General features: G+C 43.2%; 2 long non-coding RNA genes across 3 annotated transcripts in view; both read right to left on the reverse strand.

Annotated features, from left to right (window-relative positions):
- LOC135320583 (uncharacterized) overlaps nucleotides 1–3,145 on the reverse strand; it is a 48,098-nt gene extending 44,953 nt beyond the window's left edge. The window contains exons 1-2 of the long non-coding RNA XR_010379785.1: nucleotides 2,813–3,145; nucleotides 1,468–1,582 (exon numbers count right to left, since the gene is read on the reverse strand). This is a non-coding gene — a long non-coding RNA (uncharacterized LOC135320583). The remainder of the gene's footprint in view (nucleotides 1–1,467; nucleotides 1,583–2,812) is intronic.
- A 1,007-nt stretch (nucleotides 3,146–4,152) lies between these two features.
- LOC135320576 (uncharacterized) lies at nucleotides 4,153–16,754 on the reverse strand. Of its 2 annotated transcripts, XR_010379779.1 has the most exons (4): nucleotides 16,664–16,754; nucleotides 7,399–7,546; nucleotides 5,199–5,393; nucleotides 4,153–4,424 (listed from the first exon to the last, which is right to left on the reverse strand). It is a non-coding gene; the product is annotated as an uncharacterized LOC135320576 (long non-coding RNA). The 2 variants fall into 2 exon arrangements; XR_010379778.1 differs by lacking the exon at nucleotides 16,664–16,754 and having other exon boundaries at nucleotides 7,399–7,719.
- Nucleotides 16,755–17,951: the final 1,197 nt, after the last annotated feature.

Consider the following 17,951-nt stretch of genomic DNA (forward strand, 5'->3'; position numbering starts at 1 on the left):
GATAATTCTGGAGATGGGTGACTGATACAGACAGGCTGGCTGTGCTGTTCTCTCTACTTCTGTACGTGTTTGAATCTTTCCATAAAATGTGAAACAAACAAAAAGACTTCAGTGATTTAAAACCCTCACTTGGAAGGTTAAGAGGTTTGCCCAAGTAGGTGGGCATCTGAATGGGGCACTGAGATTAGGAAGATCAGGCACCTGGCTCCAGGCCGACCTGGGGCTACCTTGACCCTTCTCTTCTCCTCACCATCCACAGCCAGCCCATAACTGCATCCTGTCAGCTCCACTCCCCAAACGCATTCTCCCTGGCTCCCACCATCTCTCATCTGGCCCACTCCAAGAGCCTCCGACCAGGCCTCCCTGCTTCCTGGGTCCCTGCAATTCATTCTCCACATTATCTTTGCAAATTGTGAGAGAAAATTACCTTAGTGCTTAAACTATCATGACTGCTTCTCACTGCACTTAGAGTCTACACTACTTTCCGTGCTCCTGATGCCCTTCTAAACCTCGCGTCTCATCACTCTCACCAGCGTTGGCTCCAGTATCTCCTCAAACCTGCTGAGCACATTTGTGCCTCGGGGCAATGGACAAGCTGCCTCTATTCCTGGGGTGACTTATCCCAGATCCTCAAAGACCAGCCTCCTTATCACCATCTCAGCTCACATGTAACCTTCTCAAAGATAGCTTTCTTGACTCCATTTCCCCCAAGTCTCCCATCTCAACACTGTATTATTTCCTTCATTTCAATCTGAAATTGTTTCCTTATTAGCCCGATTATTTTTGTTTGCTCAGTTGTCCTTGGCCTCCCTCCTCCCAGCAGCCTTGCACAAACAGCATAAGCTCCCGGGGAGCAGCCGGCGCTGATGCTCTGAGAATACACATGCTGAGCGCGACATTACAGTCACGTGGTGTAGTGAAACGGTGTCGAACAGCAGATAGAGCTAAGCAGTGAGAATACTTCTCTTATTTTATAATTTAAGTGAAACCTAACATTTACTCCTGTTTAATGAAGGATTTGGTAGGTCTTTGTTCCCAGTTCCTGGACGGCAACCCCTAAAGCCTTGAAATTTCCCAAGATAGGAGTGTCTTTACTATTCATGGTGGACCCTTGGATGGCTTGTGTTCATGAGATAACTCAGGATGGGGACTGGCCAGCCAGAGACACCAACCATGTGATTAGAGGAGTGGGGCTTTGAGCTTTGTGACAAGTGACTGACCATCAGGAGAGGTAGGGGCTCAAATGTTAGGGCTTTGACTTACAGTTAGTGTTTGGGGTAGCCATGTCAGTAGTGACCCAATAAATCATGTCTTTGTAATAAAGTCTCCAGTAAAAACTTGGGGCAACAAAGCTCAGAGCTCCTGTGAGCTTCCTGGTTGGTAACACTCTTGGAGGACTGTCACACTCAGAAGCCATGAGGGCAACCCTGAGCCCTTCCCACTGGAGTGCTCTCCACAACAGCTCACCTGATGAGATCTAAGGGCTGCTTCTTGTCTATGCTTCGAGGAGGAGCACATTCCCTGTACAGAAGGCCCTGTTCGCTGGGGCAGCTGAGGTCCTCTGATGGAGGCTGAAGTTGCACTGGGAAGCAGAAGCAAACAGGTGAGCGTCACTGTCACCACGTGTTCACATGTTCTGCTAATAAAATGTGGTGCTAACACTTTGTGGTCATTTGTAAATAAGGGGCCCTCCTTTGCCAGAAGGGATGGAGGTACCATATAATTTTTCATAATTCTCACCGAGGATTAATACTAACCCCTTGAGGGTCATTTGCAAACGTGGCTGGAAAGGAACACTTGGATGTTACAGTCCTGGGACCACCGTGGGTACCGGGTGAGGGCCTTGCAGATGCTTAATGTCCTACAACTGGGCCAGTCTTCCACAGCAAAAAAACTACGCCACCCAAGTGCCCAAACTGCTTCAGTGGAGGCAGCAGCCCCCTCCTTGGACACCCAGAGGAACCTGGACTCTGGCTGTTTAGGGGCAGGGTCAATTCTAAAACCCAGGCTTTTTTGTCCCCACAATTCAGTAGTTATTCGGTGACAGCACATGGAATATAAACAATAAAGAAACTTGACATGATGTTATATATTTAGCTTACTCAAGAAACAAAATTTAAATCCAGTCATTCTCCTTCCCACCTGACCTACTTTCCTTTCTCCTGTACTAGAACCAGATTATTACCCACCCAGCCTTAGCATGGGTCCTGACTCCACTTACCTCCCTCCCAAACACCACATGAGATGATTCCTCAGCCTGGATGTGGAACCAGCAATTACAACAGGCTTTAGTGGAAAAGAAATGGTTGTGTGCAGATGCCAACAAAACACTGTAGAATCCTGGTGTCCCACATTAGTAATCATGACAGCTGTTTGCAAGTGTCCCCAAAGTTCATTTCAGACTCTAACTGCTAATTTTGCTGGGATATAAATATAAAACATGTGGACTGCTGGGCTGGACTGCTATGCTGAGTCTCTGATCCAGGAAGCTCAGTGTCTGCTCCCTGCAACCAGCTCCCTGTTCTGTTCATGCATGTGCATCAAGCAGCTGTTTAGTGTCCATTTTAGTATCTTAGACAGTGCATTTCAGTATGGTCTTCATCCACAAATACGTGTACCACACAGTAGTAATGATCAATCTCAGTCTTTGCTTTCTTTTGTCTTAGAGAGTCAGATAAACGGATAGCAAGGTAACAAAGTCATAGAGCGCTATAATATAGTATTTCCTTTATTTCAATGACAGGATTTATTTAAAGAGCTTAGATATAACATCTTTGCATTTATGGCATCATTTAGCGTCTGAAGCTCTTACATTTTACAAACTTCATTTCATGCGAGATGTTGTCAGTTAGAGAAGTGCTTCTGAATTTGAGGGGTTGCTGTCATCTCAGATGGAGTCCCTAAAAAATGTCAAAACTCTGCAGTATTGTCATCATGACAAGAACTCAGACAGATGAAATTTGGAAAGCCCTGTGATTTACTAGTGCACAGACAGAAAATGGTATTTCAGAGGGAAAAAGCCTGAATTACAGAAAATGATAAATGAAATGGTCTAACATGCATTTCCCTTACAAAGAACTAATACTTCTTTGGTTGATAATAACATCTGTCAGTAATTATGAAAAGAGCTGGCAAATGCATAGTACTTACTATTAGCCAGGGCAGTTCTAAAATTCAAACAGATTCATTAATCCCCATAGCATCTCTACGAGGTGGGTACTATTATTATCCCCATTTTATTGATGAGGAACTTGATAAACACAGAGGCTAAATGACTTTTACAAGGTAGACAGCGAGAAACCAGCACAAGTGTTCCAGCCTGAGTCTATGCTCTTGGCCACTTCTACCTTTTTTTTTTTTTTTTTCGGTGGCAGGGAGATAATAAGGTAATTCTGGTGGGGGGTGGGCAGGTAATTAGGGTTATTTGTCTATTTTAGAGGAGGTGTTGGGGGCTGAACCCAGGACTTTATGCGTGCTAAGCATGCGCCCCATCACTTGAGCTGTACCCTCACCTCTCGAGTCTATGCTCTTAGCTGCTAATCCACACTGCCCCACATGGTAACTCTGGGGGAACTACAGTTCATTCATTCACCCACTTGTTAAACTCAGCCTTCCTGGTGCCTGGGATTCAGCAGTGAACAAGACAACATGGTTCCTGCCCTAAATGGGCTTGTCGACTCCTGACATATTATCTTCATTTTACCCAGGAAGTAACAAGGTCAAGAAGACTCACCTTTTCCTGTTAACACCGGAGGATACATGAAGTGCTTTATTTCATTTCTGCCATTTGACTTACACCATGGGAAGGGAAAGCTGCCTTGCAGATCCCGGAGCTCACAAGCCAGTTAATCCTGAATTTTTTTTTAAAACTGTCCCTTACTTGATACTTGATCTGAGAAAAGATGAAGTAAACCTAAATAGATTCTAAGAAAGCGTGTGGTTTATACAGGGTAAATAACCAGCCACTGTTTACTATCCTAACAGGAATCTGTAGGCATATTTCTTTTCTTTCTCTTTTTTCATTTTTATGGGCAGCTTTTAAAAACCAAACCAAACCAACAAAACCAAATCACTTATAATTCAACAGCAGCTTCTAAATCACCCCCAAGACAGCAGCTAAACTCGGTTTAGACTTACAGTGAGGTTCCTGGTGGTTGGATTGATGAATGTATCTCTATCCTGAATATAAAAGTCGTTCACGCAGCTCTTCTCAAATAGGGCAATGAAAAACTCTTGTTCCGGTTGTTGATACTTTCATCCACTTGGAGGACTTTCATAAAACAGCTGAAGGTATCAAAGGCTGAGGACACGGTTTTCAGATGATTGGGATTCAGAGGCAATTTTATGTACAGTATCTCAGCGTATGTACAGAGCACCTCCCACAGGGTGTGTACATTTGCAAATACAAGCTTGTCATCCAAAACCTATATTGGGAGAATGAAAACACAAACCAGGAAACTATTTTCACATTTTTAGTACACAGATTTTTCTTACATTGCTGGTAGTTAAAGCACTTGTGCAAACACACACAGATATGACACTGGTAAAAGTGAAGATATAATGAAAATAGATTTGCAAACCATCATACATTTTTGCCTTAAAGTTAATTTCTTTGTTGAAATTACTGAAAAGTTATTTAAAATCCTTACAATTCATTCATAAAATAACCAATGTTTTAGATGAAGAAAAGTAAACTTGTTAACTTTTAGTCCAAATTAGTAACTAAAAATAGAAACACGAAAAAATTCTTTGCAGGGGCATTGTAATGACAATTTTTTAAATTTCTTAAACCTAGGACTATTTACATATCTGTTCAATATAATGTTAAACAGCCATTAAAAGGGATTTAAAAGAATTATATTTATAAATATGGAATATATAATAAAAGGAAAAAGAAAAAAATGTGAAATAATAATTTTCATTTTTGGAAGGGAAAAATATCTACATTTGAACAAAAAAATGTTTAGAAGGATTTTAAGATTCTTTATGTATAACTAAGGTACAGATGATTTTTAATTCCACTGTTTTTAATTCCATTGGATTTTCATTCCAATGTTCTTTCATTTTCAATTTTGGGGGAAATTTTTATAATAAAAAAACTTTAAAATTGTTCTTGCATAAATACATTAATAGATATATTTATGACTACATTCTCTGGCTATTAAAAAAGATCTCCTAGCTTTGGATCTGAAACATACATTCCATAATGCAGATTCTGACTGACTCGCCTCCCAGTCCAGAGCAAAGGCACGGCTAGGGTGACATGTTTCAAATATCATTCCAGGGAACATGCAGGCTCCCAGCCAACGGCTGCAAAGGGACTGACACTGATCTGCTTGCTCCCAGCTGCAGACCATCACAGATGAGTTTAGATTCATAGGCTCAAGTTTTCTCTGTCAAAAGAAATCAGAAAATGTTAGACTTTTACTTTCACCACGGGAACAAGAAGTTGTTTGATTTTCTTTTATTAAAAAAAAAACAACAAACCAATTTGAACCTGAAGAAAAGACATTTGCTCAAAATACCACAGTAGCAATGAAGGTGCTCTGGCTGGCAGGGACTTGTTGGATTCCTGTGAGTGCTGGACTCCTCACATGGAATTCCCTTGGCACTCCAGAAGGCCTGTGGTTGTCCCCATGGGTTTGTGGCCATATGTGGTGCACAAAAGTCTCTGGCTTTGCCACAATTTCAAAGCCTTTTTTGGCTTATGAAAGGCTTTGCACTCAAATGGAGTTTTCTTGAGTCCACTCACTGATGTCATTCACCAGAGTTATAGTCCAGATCTGACATTCTAGACTCTTAAAATCTTGCAGACATTCAAATGGTTCAGGTTTGGATGTGTATTCACCTCTGCAGGCCTGGACCAAATTCCATAAAGCCACCCGGACAAGTTCAGCAAAATGCAAAGACATTTTTCTTTCTGCAAGACTGAAATGTCTGTGAAGCTATAAAAACTTCTGCATCTACAAAAATAGGGAACCAACTCATCAATAACATATCTATCCATAATGCATGGACATTTGAAAAAATACTGTATTTACTCCTATTAAATTCTATCTGGCTTTTGCCAAATTGTGTCCTAAACTGTAAGGAAAGTATATAAATGTAGAGAATTTTTGACCTTTTAAGAGAAAAAGGAACCCTCCTACTCGGTTGGTGGGAATGTAAATGTTGCAGCCAACATGGAGGACAGTATAGAGTTTCCTTAAAAAACTGAAAATATACTTCCGTGTGATCCAGCAATCCCATTCATGGGTATATGTCTGGAGAAAAATATAATTCAAAAAGACACATGCACCCCAGTGTTCACAGCAGCACTATTTACAATAGCCAACACACTGAAACAACCCAAATGTTCACTGGCAGATGACTGGATAAAGAAGTTGTGGTATATTATATATATATGTATATTTACATATATACACGCATATACACACACATATATACACATGAACACACACACACAATGGAATACTGCTCAGCCATTAAAAAATTAAATAATGTCTTTTGCAATAACATGGATGGACCTACAGGGTATTATGCTAAGTGAAATATGTCAGAGAAAGAAAAACAAATATTCTATTTATTAACTTATATGTATATCTAAAAAATAAAACAAATTAATTACTATAATAAAACAGAAATAGACTCACAGGTACACAGAACAGACTGGTGGTTACCAATGGGGAGAAGGAGGAGAGGGAGGCAGGAAGGGGGTAAGGGATTGAGAGGTAAAAAGTACTATGTATAAAATGGATAGGTTATAGGGCTGTATCATACAGCACAGGGAAATATAGCCATTATTTTATGGTGACATTAAATGGAATATAATATATAAAGATGTTGAGCCTCTGTGTTGTACACCTGAAAATAATATGATGGAAATCAACTACTCAATTATAAAATACTTAATCAAAGTTTTTTTCATATTATTTGCAATAAGTTAGAAGCCAGCACTGTCAATAGAAACATAGTGCAAGTCACAATTTTCCAGTAATCCCATTTAGACAATAAAAAGGAACAAGTGTACTTAATTCCAGGAATAATTATATTTATCCCAAAATATCCAATATACTATCATTTCAAAAGTGATTAACACTTTGAAAACTTTTAATAAATATTTTACATTATTATTGTTGTACGAAGTCTTGAAAATCTATTATGTATTTTCCACTTATAGAACATCTCAATTCACAATAGTCACATGTGGCTGGTGGCTACCATACTAGACAGAGCAGATTACACCATTCACACTTCTGATAAATTACCTGCTCTTATTTATTTAAAAAACTTCCAGAAAAGGCTTTAGATATTCCCTATATCTAACAAAGCAACCTTGACGGGTGAGGAATATCTTCATTATAAATTGAAAAATAAAGGTAAGAGAGCCATGGTTACATGTAAGTTAATGTAACAATTCCTTCTTAATTCATTCAGGACTTTACAATCTTTCTTCATATTCCAAGGATTCACTGTCACTGTGCAATGTTTTTCACTATAATCATCTTTGGAATTGAGAGGCTTCTGATGACCCTGCTTTGTGCATCTGTACATAAAAGAAAATAACAAAACAGAGAAAAAGACCTTATTAAAGATAATTTAGGGGGGTATAGCTCAAGTGAAAGATCATATTCTTAGCATGCACAAGGGCCTGGGTTCAATCCCCAGAACTTCTTATAAAAATAAAATAAATAAAAACATAATTACCACCCCCTGCAAAAAATTAATTAATTACTTTAATTAAAATTTAAAAAAAGATAATTTAGAGAAGCCTTATCAGGCTACAAGAGCTATAATGAATGCCCCTCCCCCATTAATTTAGAAGAAGTTTCACAATATTTCCCAACATAAAGGCTAAAATATAATTCGGAACACTTCCTGATGGTCAGCATCATTTTAACAAAAATGTAGATAATTACTTCCCTGGTGTCAAAGCTCTGTCAGAGATGGGCACAGAAAATTTAGTAAAAATTATTTTGCAACTACCTTTGAAAGAAATGCTGAGAAATGATCTTTTCTGTTGGAAATTAGCCTGCTTTTATATTCTGCAGTAGGCATACGTGTTTACAAACCAGGCAGGAACTGGATCATATTTTACACATACTTTAGAAACTGATTTGAATTTTGCTCTCTACCTGCAAGGCTATTTCTTAGGTAATAACATAAGCTGGCCACTACACTAAATTTTGTTTCCCTGTTTGCTTAATCCTCACAACTCTGTAAGCTGCTATTATTACACCCATATAACAGACATAGAGCTTGAGACAGAAAATAATTTGGGTAACTTGGTAAATGGTGGAGCTGGGTAATATCGCAGCCAGTCTGACACTCAAGTCCATTCTTCTCACCGATGTCTGATACTGCTGCCTACATTCAGCAATGACTCCTGATTTCATATTTAAGTGTGTCATTTCTAAAAGTGCAAAGCTATATTAGTACTGCTGTGTAAATTATTCTTTTCAGATGTGATTGCCAAAAAAACAAAAACAAATAAAATCAGGGTGCCACTGAGGGGAGGGCGAACTGCATAAGGATGGACACAAGGGGACTTTATGAGGACACAGTTGCACAACTCTAGAAATAGTTAAAATGGCTGACTTGTACAATTATAATATGTGAATTGTATGGCCTGTAAATTACACCTTAATACAGCTATTAAATTAAGAAACTGAGATACCAAATTAAGACTAAAACACATATATATATATCATACATAGTACAACAGGCAAATATCATTATTTACTGCACCATTTTCCTTCATGCAGCTTCCTTTCCTCACCTGTTAATGAAAGGATGATTCATTTTTAAAATAGCCTTTTAATTTATTCAGCAAATAATTTTTGACGGCCTACAATGTACCCAGGACTACTCTAGGCACTTGGAATAGATCAATAAACAAAACAAAAGTCCTGTCCTCACGGAGCTTGGTTGGAGTCTAGCTGGGGTGGGGGGTGGAGATGACAATACACACAACAGAGCAGCAGAGGAGGTGGCATGCTAGGAAAGAGGAACCATGGAAAAAAGTAAAAAGGGCAAAGTAAAGAGAGTTGAGGGTATAGGATGAGGGTGATGTTGTATTAAATACCAGAGCAGGGCACACTGTGAACTGAGGTTAGAATTAAGACTAGGAGGTGAGAAGTCCCAGGAGGACGGAATAACCATCACCAAGGCCAGCGTGACCTCGCATGTTCCAGAATGGGGACACGGCTGGAGCTGCGGAGAAGGGTCAGTGCAGATCCTGTATGGCCTTGGAGGACATTGTAAGGACTGTGGCTTTTACCCGGAGTGAAATGGGGAGGCACTGCAGAAGGACGACACAATCTAACTTAGGTTTTCAAGGCTCACTTGACTGCGGGGTGAAAATAGTGCAAACGGGTCAGAGATGAAAGGTGGGAAGCTACTGAGAAGGGCTATGGAGGAGGAGAGGACAGTGGCTCAGGGCAGGGAAGCAGCAGTGGAAGCAGGAGCCATGGTGAGAAGTGGCTGGGCTCTGGATATGTTTTAAAGGCAGTGTCAAACCAGATCTATTGACAGAATTCATGTGGTATGTCAGTGAAAGTCAGAATAACTCCAAGATTTTTGACCCAAGCAGCTGGAAGGATTAAGTTTCCACTAACTGAATGGGGGAGGCTGCATAAAGAACCAGTTTTGGGGGTAGGAGGACCAAGAGCTCAGTTTTTACACATGTTGGTTTTAAGATATCAGAGTTCCAAGTGAAGATGCCAAATCAGCAGAATATTATAAGAGTCCAGAGTTGGAGAGAAAAAGTCTAACGGGAGACAGAACTGTGGGAATCATGGGTCACACAGGTGGTACAGGAAGACATGAAACCCAGGTACTCAAACATTAAGATACCCTGGCATTAACCATAGAAGTTATCCTTGAGGGCTTGCCTACTAGGTGAGGATATCAGTCCTATTTCCCGACCACCCGAGTTTTAAAAAGGAACTTACAAATGAATTCGTGCAAGACACTGCCTCCAGTGTGTGGGATCAGAGCTGTAGTCAGAGAATGGGATGGTGCACGCTACTCCCTATGGCACATTGTGTGTGTGTGTGTGTGTGTGTGTACGCATATTTGTGTGAGCAGGGGGATGAGTTACACCTGTCTTAAGAAAAAGAGGTAGAAATTCTAGAAGCCGAAAGATGAAAGAATATCCAGATCTGGTAGAGGGAACAGGGGAAACACTGTGTACTGTAAGACATATCCCCATAATGCCATTTCCCACCATTCTTTTATCAGGAACACAGTTGGAACCTGGGGAATTATGTAGATACGTGTGATGTACACAAATTTTCTGACTATGTAACACTAAATATCTACATATGTAGCAAGTTAATGATATTTATATCTCCTTCAAGTTTAATAACAAGTTCACAACAGAAGGAAAATAAAATATTGAGGACTGGTAGAATTATCCTTGAAGGCCTTTCAATGCTCAGAATGGAAGCAAAAGCGGCTTCACCCCACAAAGTATGTCATTAAGAGTCAAGAATGTGTTTTATTTGCTTAAGAAATTGAGAGTTACAACTTCCTGCTTTAAAGAGTTAACTTTAAGACAGATACCATACTATAAACAACATCTATACTGGTGCTTTCTTAAAGCTATTTTTAGTTCCTGCTTGTTCTGATGTACTCCAGAAACTCTGCAAAGAAAACCTTCTATTCAAAAGCTTAAAGGAATAAAAAAAGAAATAACACTGCATTCTTTTAAGTGTTCTCTGTACTGAAAGTCATTTGCAAATGCAGCACTCTGCCACATATCTACATTTTTAACAATAAAGACTTTTGTGCAATTTTTCAATTGCTATGTGACTTTGCGTCAGTCTCTCACTCAGAAGCAGAATGGAGTACCAGAAAATGACACATCATGTCTAAAACTACAGATGTGGAATATGAACTTACACCAGGAAACAGCTAAGTGGGAGGGTAAGGTTTACCTTTTAAGTTACCGTAAGTGCAGTTACACTTTCTCCCTGCTTCCCCTGTGAAGTGAAGAACTAGTCTTTTCCAGGAAAGCTCTCATTCTGAGTACTGTTTTCTTTAAAATATTTGGAGATTCTTTTTTAAGGTTCTTTCACTTTTAAGTCTTTCCCCAACTCTACATCCCATAACAAGTGTTAAAATTATCCAATAGCCTATTGTTACAGAATATACTCTACAAAAGCTGAGGTTTCCCAGGGCTTGGATCCCACAACTCTGCTACCAGATAATCCTAAATCCTTCCTTCCATAACTGACTCTTCTACCAATTCCCAGCTGCGGGCAAATTCGGCTTCTCAGCCCAGTTAACTTTCTAACTCTGCCTACGAACACTCTACTGCCAGTAAGGGAAATCTAAGGGAGCCAACAAAGCCCCTAGTGAGGGTTGCCTCCTTCAAACAATCAAGAGGCCATCACCAAGCAAATATTTAAACCTACTGCAAAACTTCCAAAGACATCTTACAAACAATATAGTTTATATAGATTCATACTATTTGCTCTGGAATAGTGATTTCCAATGGAGGGAACAAAGGACCACACGACCCAAGCAATTATTTAAAACTGCACATAACTATCCCTCTTCACGTGAGGATTCAGGTAAGCCTGTCTTATAGGTCTAGGTGTAACAGAATGGCAGCACCCCTAGCAGTAGGGTGAAAAGCAGCGAGGTAGACTTTTAGTGAAAGGGAGTGATGTAATAGGACCCACCGCCCACTTACCTCCCACCACAGGACAATCATCTCAGATCGAGAACAAACACTTTGGGAAAAAGAGGTTGTTTATGTTTTTATGGTATCTGGTGGAAATAATGCCCTGAGTCACGTGAAGTTGTGGCTGCAAAATTGAACAGGAGACCAGACATTTTCACATTCAGGACACAAATAATCAGCCCCCGAGTGGTCACCATATCTGCTCTCCCCTTTGCCTGTTCACCCCAAAAGCTGCAGGACTCTCCTTCTTGCAGTGACACCCACCATTTCTCACAAATTCCTGCCAAGTTCACGTCAGCAGCTGGTGGTGTCAAAGTCAACATTTGTACTGCTCTGAAGTCTCTCCATTACTTTATATCCTTCTATTTTCTCTGTTGTCTTCCTAGCTACCCTTGCATTCAGAAGCTGGTTAACGCACTAACATTGACTCTGTAATCAGTCCAGGATATAGGAAGCAGAGATTCAACTGTAACCAGTCCCAGAATACTTGTCATGCCACTCTAGTGTCCCAACAAAATACTCTGGCATCCCTCATCTCACCCAAAGAACCACTGAATTACTTAGGGTTTGTAAAAGTAGAGGGTTTCTCTACTGGGAAACACTGGCTTGTGGTAGAGTCTTGATTTCAGTTTTTGCAACTAGTTACAGGCAAAAAGACATGGTCCACAAATTTTCTTCAAGCGTTTGGAATTTAAACTTTTATTAGATACAGAGCCGGCGGACTAACCGTAATCTATGAACATATGGTCATATTATAAAATAATGTCCATGTCTGCCTTACAGCCATGTAAGAACTTGAATTACACCTGCATCCTGTAGGCCTTTAGAATTGGATGTGAAGCATCCTGTGTTAAAAACCTCCTATCCAGTCCCAGAACACCTTAAAGACAACATCACATTAATGCCACTGAATACATTAGTATAGAACTTGTATGGTTAAGTTACATCTCCAATTTCCCAGAGCTGGAAAGCAGATGCCTAGAAAGGCTGGAAAAGCCCAACTACCAAAACAGCTCAAAAGTTGAAGCAGACTCCTGCACCTCCCAGGGCGGAAGGCGGAGGGTGGAGGGGGCATTGCCAACCACACTGTCCTCCCCCAGGACGTGGCATGTGGGGAAGCAGGCAGGAGTGGGTGGCTGGGACTCAGAGGTGGAGAGGTGATGAAAGCAGGAGTGGAACTGCTCTGGTCCTAGAACAACAGAGCTGTAAAAAGCTCGGCTTCAGTTCAACCCGCTTTGTCTCCCACTTCCCCTCCCACCTAAGTGACAAACAGAGCACAGTCAGGCACTTTCTGCCCATGACGGTGACTACTAGCAGGAAAGGGACCAGGATAAAAGCATGTCCTACAAAAGATCAGTCTGATTTTAAAGACTGTGTTATAATCAATGAACAGCAGTGTCAGAGAGGGACACTTGTGAGGTGCTCAAATAGGGAGGAAGAGGCTGAGGATCCATTTCCAGCACTTCCATGTCTTTTATCACTCCTATTTCTGACCTTTCCTTTGCCACGTTTTGTAGCACTGCCATCACTGGCAGGTAAAGGGGCAGCAATGAGACTTGGCCGTTTGGCTGATGGGGCTACATTTCCCAGCACTGGAATGAAAAGGCACTGGAAGAGGAGCAGCTGGAAGATGTGAACCGCGGTCCTGGCCTGTGCCAAACACTAACCAGGTGACCCTGGTTTAGGCTGTTAGTCTCTCTGGGCTTCCAGCTGTTTACTTATAAAAGAAGGTTTTGTCATTGCACAAATATATCCAATATGAAATGTAACGTGAAAGTCAAACATAATGACAACTCACCTGCTTGCCTCAGGGAACAGTAAAAGCACTGAACACTATGTGAATGTAAACACAGAGTTAAGAAAACTGTTGAGGTAAAGCGCTAAACTGAACATGGAGATAAAGTTTTATGGATTTTCTTGGCTTTCTTTTTTAATTGCAACACTGAATTAATAGTTATTAGCTATACTCCAAACCACCACCCCTGCGAATAAAGTAGGTTAGCACTGCCTGGATGCCTGCTATTGCCCGATGCTAAGCAGGGTGAAGGTATAAAGGAGGCTGAACAAGGGAGTCTTCTCCAGTTACCAGCTAAGTGAGGAGACACATTGGAAACCAACCGGCAATGGTACCAAGTCAGTACTCAAAGACTAGATTACAGGCTACCGATCATGAACAGTGCAGAAATACAAAGAGGAGCTAGAAGTATTTGGAGTAAATAGGGAAGAATCAATGAAGGGGATGGGGCTCCAACTAGTTCTCAGGGCAATTCTAAGCTGTTTTAACTGAGGACTGGATAGGAAAAGACTGGTGACTCCTGGATTTTAATAAGGCACAGGTTACCCTAGGAGGCTAAGTCACATAATGATTGGAACAAATAAGGTAAGGCCAAAGTGATTAAGGGTCGAGACTACCTGGCTGAGATCTGGTTGTGGTAAGTCTTTGACTTGACTCTAGATGTTGGAGGGTCAAAACTGAAGGTTGACTGAAAGGAGGGGAGAGAATATCCAAGAATTCAGCAGAAGGAAAAATTCTTGTATCAGGGATGAACGCTCTTCATCAGAGTATCAGCAATCAGAATAGACATTTGAAACCAAAAACATACAGTTCCAGAAGCCAAGAATATGTGGAGGGTGGTGAGAGAAATATAAATCAAAGACCATTCCAAGCCTTTGGGTATTCAAGACTAGAAGAATGATTATGCCACTGAATAAATGGATATGCTGCAAGAAAAATGATTATGAAATCAGCTTCAGACATGTTGAATCTGACATATGAGCTAAGAGTAGGTTTTCTCTAAGAAGCTCAAAATTCAAAACTGAAGCACAGATCTAGAGTACAGGCTTAAGATGCAGATGGACAAGACATGATAAATCTCCTAAAAGAAAACATACGCAAAACATTATCTGACATAAATCTTAGCAACGTTCTCCTAGGGCAATCTACCCAGGCAATGGAAATAAGAGAAAAAAAACAAAAGGGACGTAATTAAACTCATAAATTTCTTCACAGCATAGGCAACCATAAGTAAAACAAAAGGAAACAACAACCTACGAATGGGAGAAAATATTTGCAAATAATACGACTAACAAAAAAGCCTTAATTTTCAGAATATATAAACAGCTCATACAACTTAAAAACAAAGAATCAAACAACTCAATCCAAACATAGGCAGAAGACCTAAACAAGCATTTCTCCAATGAAGACACAAATGGCCAATAGGCACATGAAAAAATGCTCGATATCACTAACAGAGAGATTCATATCAAAACTACAATGAGGTATCAGCTCACACCAGTCAGAATGGCCATCGCTCAGAAGTTCATGAATGATAAATGCTAGAGAGGCTGTAGAGGGAAGGGTACCCTCTTACACTGCTGGTGGGAATCCAGTTTGGTGTGGTCATTATGGAAAGCATGGAAATCCCTCAAAAAACTAAAAGTATACTTACCCTATGACCCAGAAATCCCACATCTGGGTATATAACTGGAAAGAACTCCAATGTGAAAAGATACCTGCACCCCAGTATTCATAGCATCACTGTATACAATAGCCGAGACATGGAGGCAAGCTAAATGTAGCAACAGATGACTGGATAAAGAAGTTGTGGCATATTTATAGACTGGAATATTACTCTACCATGAATAGGACAAAATAAAACCATTTGCAGCAACATGGGTGGAGCTAGAGATCGTCATTCTAAGTGAAAGCAGCCAGAAACAGAAAAATACCAAATGATATCACTCATATGTGCAATCTAAAAAAAGAGAGAAAAAGACACTGTGAACTCATCTACAAAACAGAAACAGACTTGCAGACTTAGTAAACAATCTTAAGGTTACCAGGGAAAGGGGATGGCTAGGGATATATTTGGGAGTTTGAGATTTACAAATGTTAGCCACTATATATAAAAATAGATTTTAAATAAAGTTTCTTCTGTATAGCAGAGAAACCTATGTTCATTATCCAGCAATAACCTATAATGAAAAAGCCTATACAGCCACCAACTGAGGAAGCAAGAGAAGAAAGGAGAGTTAGTTATGCTGAGCTAGAGCCCACTTCCAAAATCATTGTCAGCCACTGAGGCTGCCCCGAGGGCACTGAGCACTCCTCCCAGGGACAGACAGACATGACATGCGTCCTGTGAACCTGGGGCAGCAGAGGCCGTCCACAGATCTGGCCCTGGGGGAGATGGGAGCAAGTCCACCTGATCCCCTTGGGGCAGCACCCCTCCCCGCAGACCCCGCCTCCTGACTGCACCGCTCCTGCCTCTCAGGAACCCACTGACTTGAAAACAAGTGATCCACGAACCTGGGGCATTGGCAGGGAGATGGGCAGCGACTTGGCAGGCTGGTCGACTTGCCCCCTTCTCTCCCACGGCCTGTCCAGGGCTCGGCTTCTGCTGCTCCAGGCACGGTCCGCAGGTCAGCCTGCTTCTGGAAGGAGGGCGCGGTGTGGTCGAAGGCAGTGGCGGGTTATGGGGTCTGCCCATGGGAGCCCGTGGATTGGCTTCAAACTCCCCAGCGCATGGCCTGAGTTTGGCCTCTGCTGCCCCAGATTCGTGGAACTCAGGTTACAGGCCAGCCTGCTCCTGGAAGGCAGGTGCTGTGCTGTCAGGGAATGGCGGCGGCTGCGATGGCGGGACTGGGGCTGCCCTGTGAAAGCGCGGGGTTTGCGACCATTTCCCGCTGTTGCTGCAGCCATCCCAGCACACTGATCACACTGCGCCCACCTCCCAGGGGCAGCCGGACCTGTAACCTGAGTCACAAGAACCTGGGGATTTAGAGGCCGCCCCCAAGGTCAGGCCACGGGGAAGATGGGAGCAAATCCAGGGGCTCTCATGGGGCAGCCCCCATTGCATCCGAGGCCCCGCGAACGCACCGCACCCGCCTCCCGGGAGCAGGTCATGGTCTGAGGGCCAGTCAGAGATGCTCCGGAGCCGTCCGGTGCCCTCCCACCTCCCGGGGCAGTACCTGCTCTCCTAAACCCGGGTATAAGCGGCGGCAAAAACGCGGGGTTCAGGAACTACTAATAGCGGGGTTACCACTAACCACAGCGGCGGCTGGGAACCGCCTCAGTGTCCTAACGGGACGCGCGGCCGTGACCTCACCTCCGCACCCCTCCCTGTGCGCCTCCTCAGTCGCACAGCCCTGGCGTCACCCGCCGGCTTCGAGCAGCCCGCCCCCACCAGCGCCCCCTTAACTGCCCGGCAGCGGCAACCAAACCAAGGGCAAGCGGCGGCCCAGACCCCAGGCCGTGTTCCTCTTCCAGGAGCTGGTCCAGGAGCAACCGGCTGCCGCCAGCTTCCACGCGTTCTGGGTGGGTTCCGGCGTCCGCGCATCTGTGCGTCTGCGCGTGCACGCACCTCCTCCTCCCACCTGCAGCGCAAACTGCTCGGGTGGGTCTCCTGCTTTACCAGACCTGGCCACTGGGGCCGGGATGAGCCAGGTGGGGCCCCTCCTGCTCGTCCCGCCGGGTCTCCATCCCCAGAGCCTTCACCCCGCCACCGACTGGGTCCTGGCACTGAACTAGAACCACGACTGCCCTGGGCCAGGTCACACCCCACCAGCCCCACTTCCCCTGCTCACCTTCCCCTCCCTGTTACTACCCTCCCACCCCTGGCCAGGCCCAGTCTCCCACCAGACCTTAAAGACAGGGCTTCTTCTCCTCACACCGAGGTCTGTGCCCTGACACTCCATCCTGCTTGCTCCTAACCTATGGCCCCTACACCCTCATGCCTCACCACAGGACCCCCAAAATCCTGAAACTATCCCCCTCACCTCTCAGCTAGGTCAGTTCCAACCTGAGCGGCCCCACACTCCTCAACCTATACCCCCTCACCATGGGATCCCCTTCACTCTGAGTGCACCCCTACCCTAAGCTCACTCCCTCACCCCTAACCCTGTGGTTGGGGTGGGGAAATCTGAGCTCCAGTAATGATGACTACTGCCACCAGCGGGGGATCCAGCCTAGTGTGCACCTTCATAGTTAATGTCTGAGACTACAGGGCGAGGCAGGCTGGGCTGAAAGCGGTTCCAATTCCCTCCCTGGCACCCTGATCCCCGCACCTTGTGTCTCATCTGACCCGATGGGTCAGGGTGATCCCAGGCTGCCAGCCAATGGCCTGTGGGCCTTGGGTGGTTGATGGTCCTGATGGTGATCTGGACCCCTAGGGCGGAGGCACTGGGCACGTGGACCTTTGGGGTGGGGGAGTTCAGAGGGTGCACTTGAGCCCAGGGGTAGACAGCAGATGGTGGGCTG

The sequence above is a fragment of the Camelus dromedarius genome, unplaced genomic scaffold, assembly GCF_036321535.1.
Source record: "Camelus dromedarius isolate mCamDro1 unplaced genomic scaffold, mCamDro1.pat HAP1_SCAFFOLD_197, whole genome shotgun sequence".
In the NCBI taxonomy this organism is placed as follows: domain Eukaryota; kingdom Metazoa; phylum Chordata; class Mammalia; order Artiodactyla; family Camelidae; genus Camelus; species Camelus dromedarius.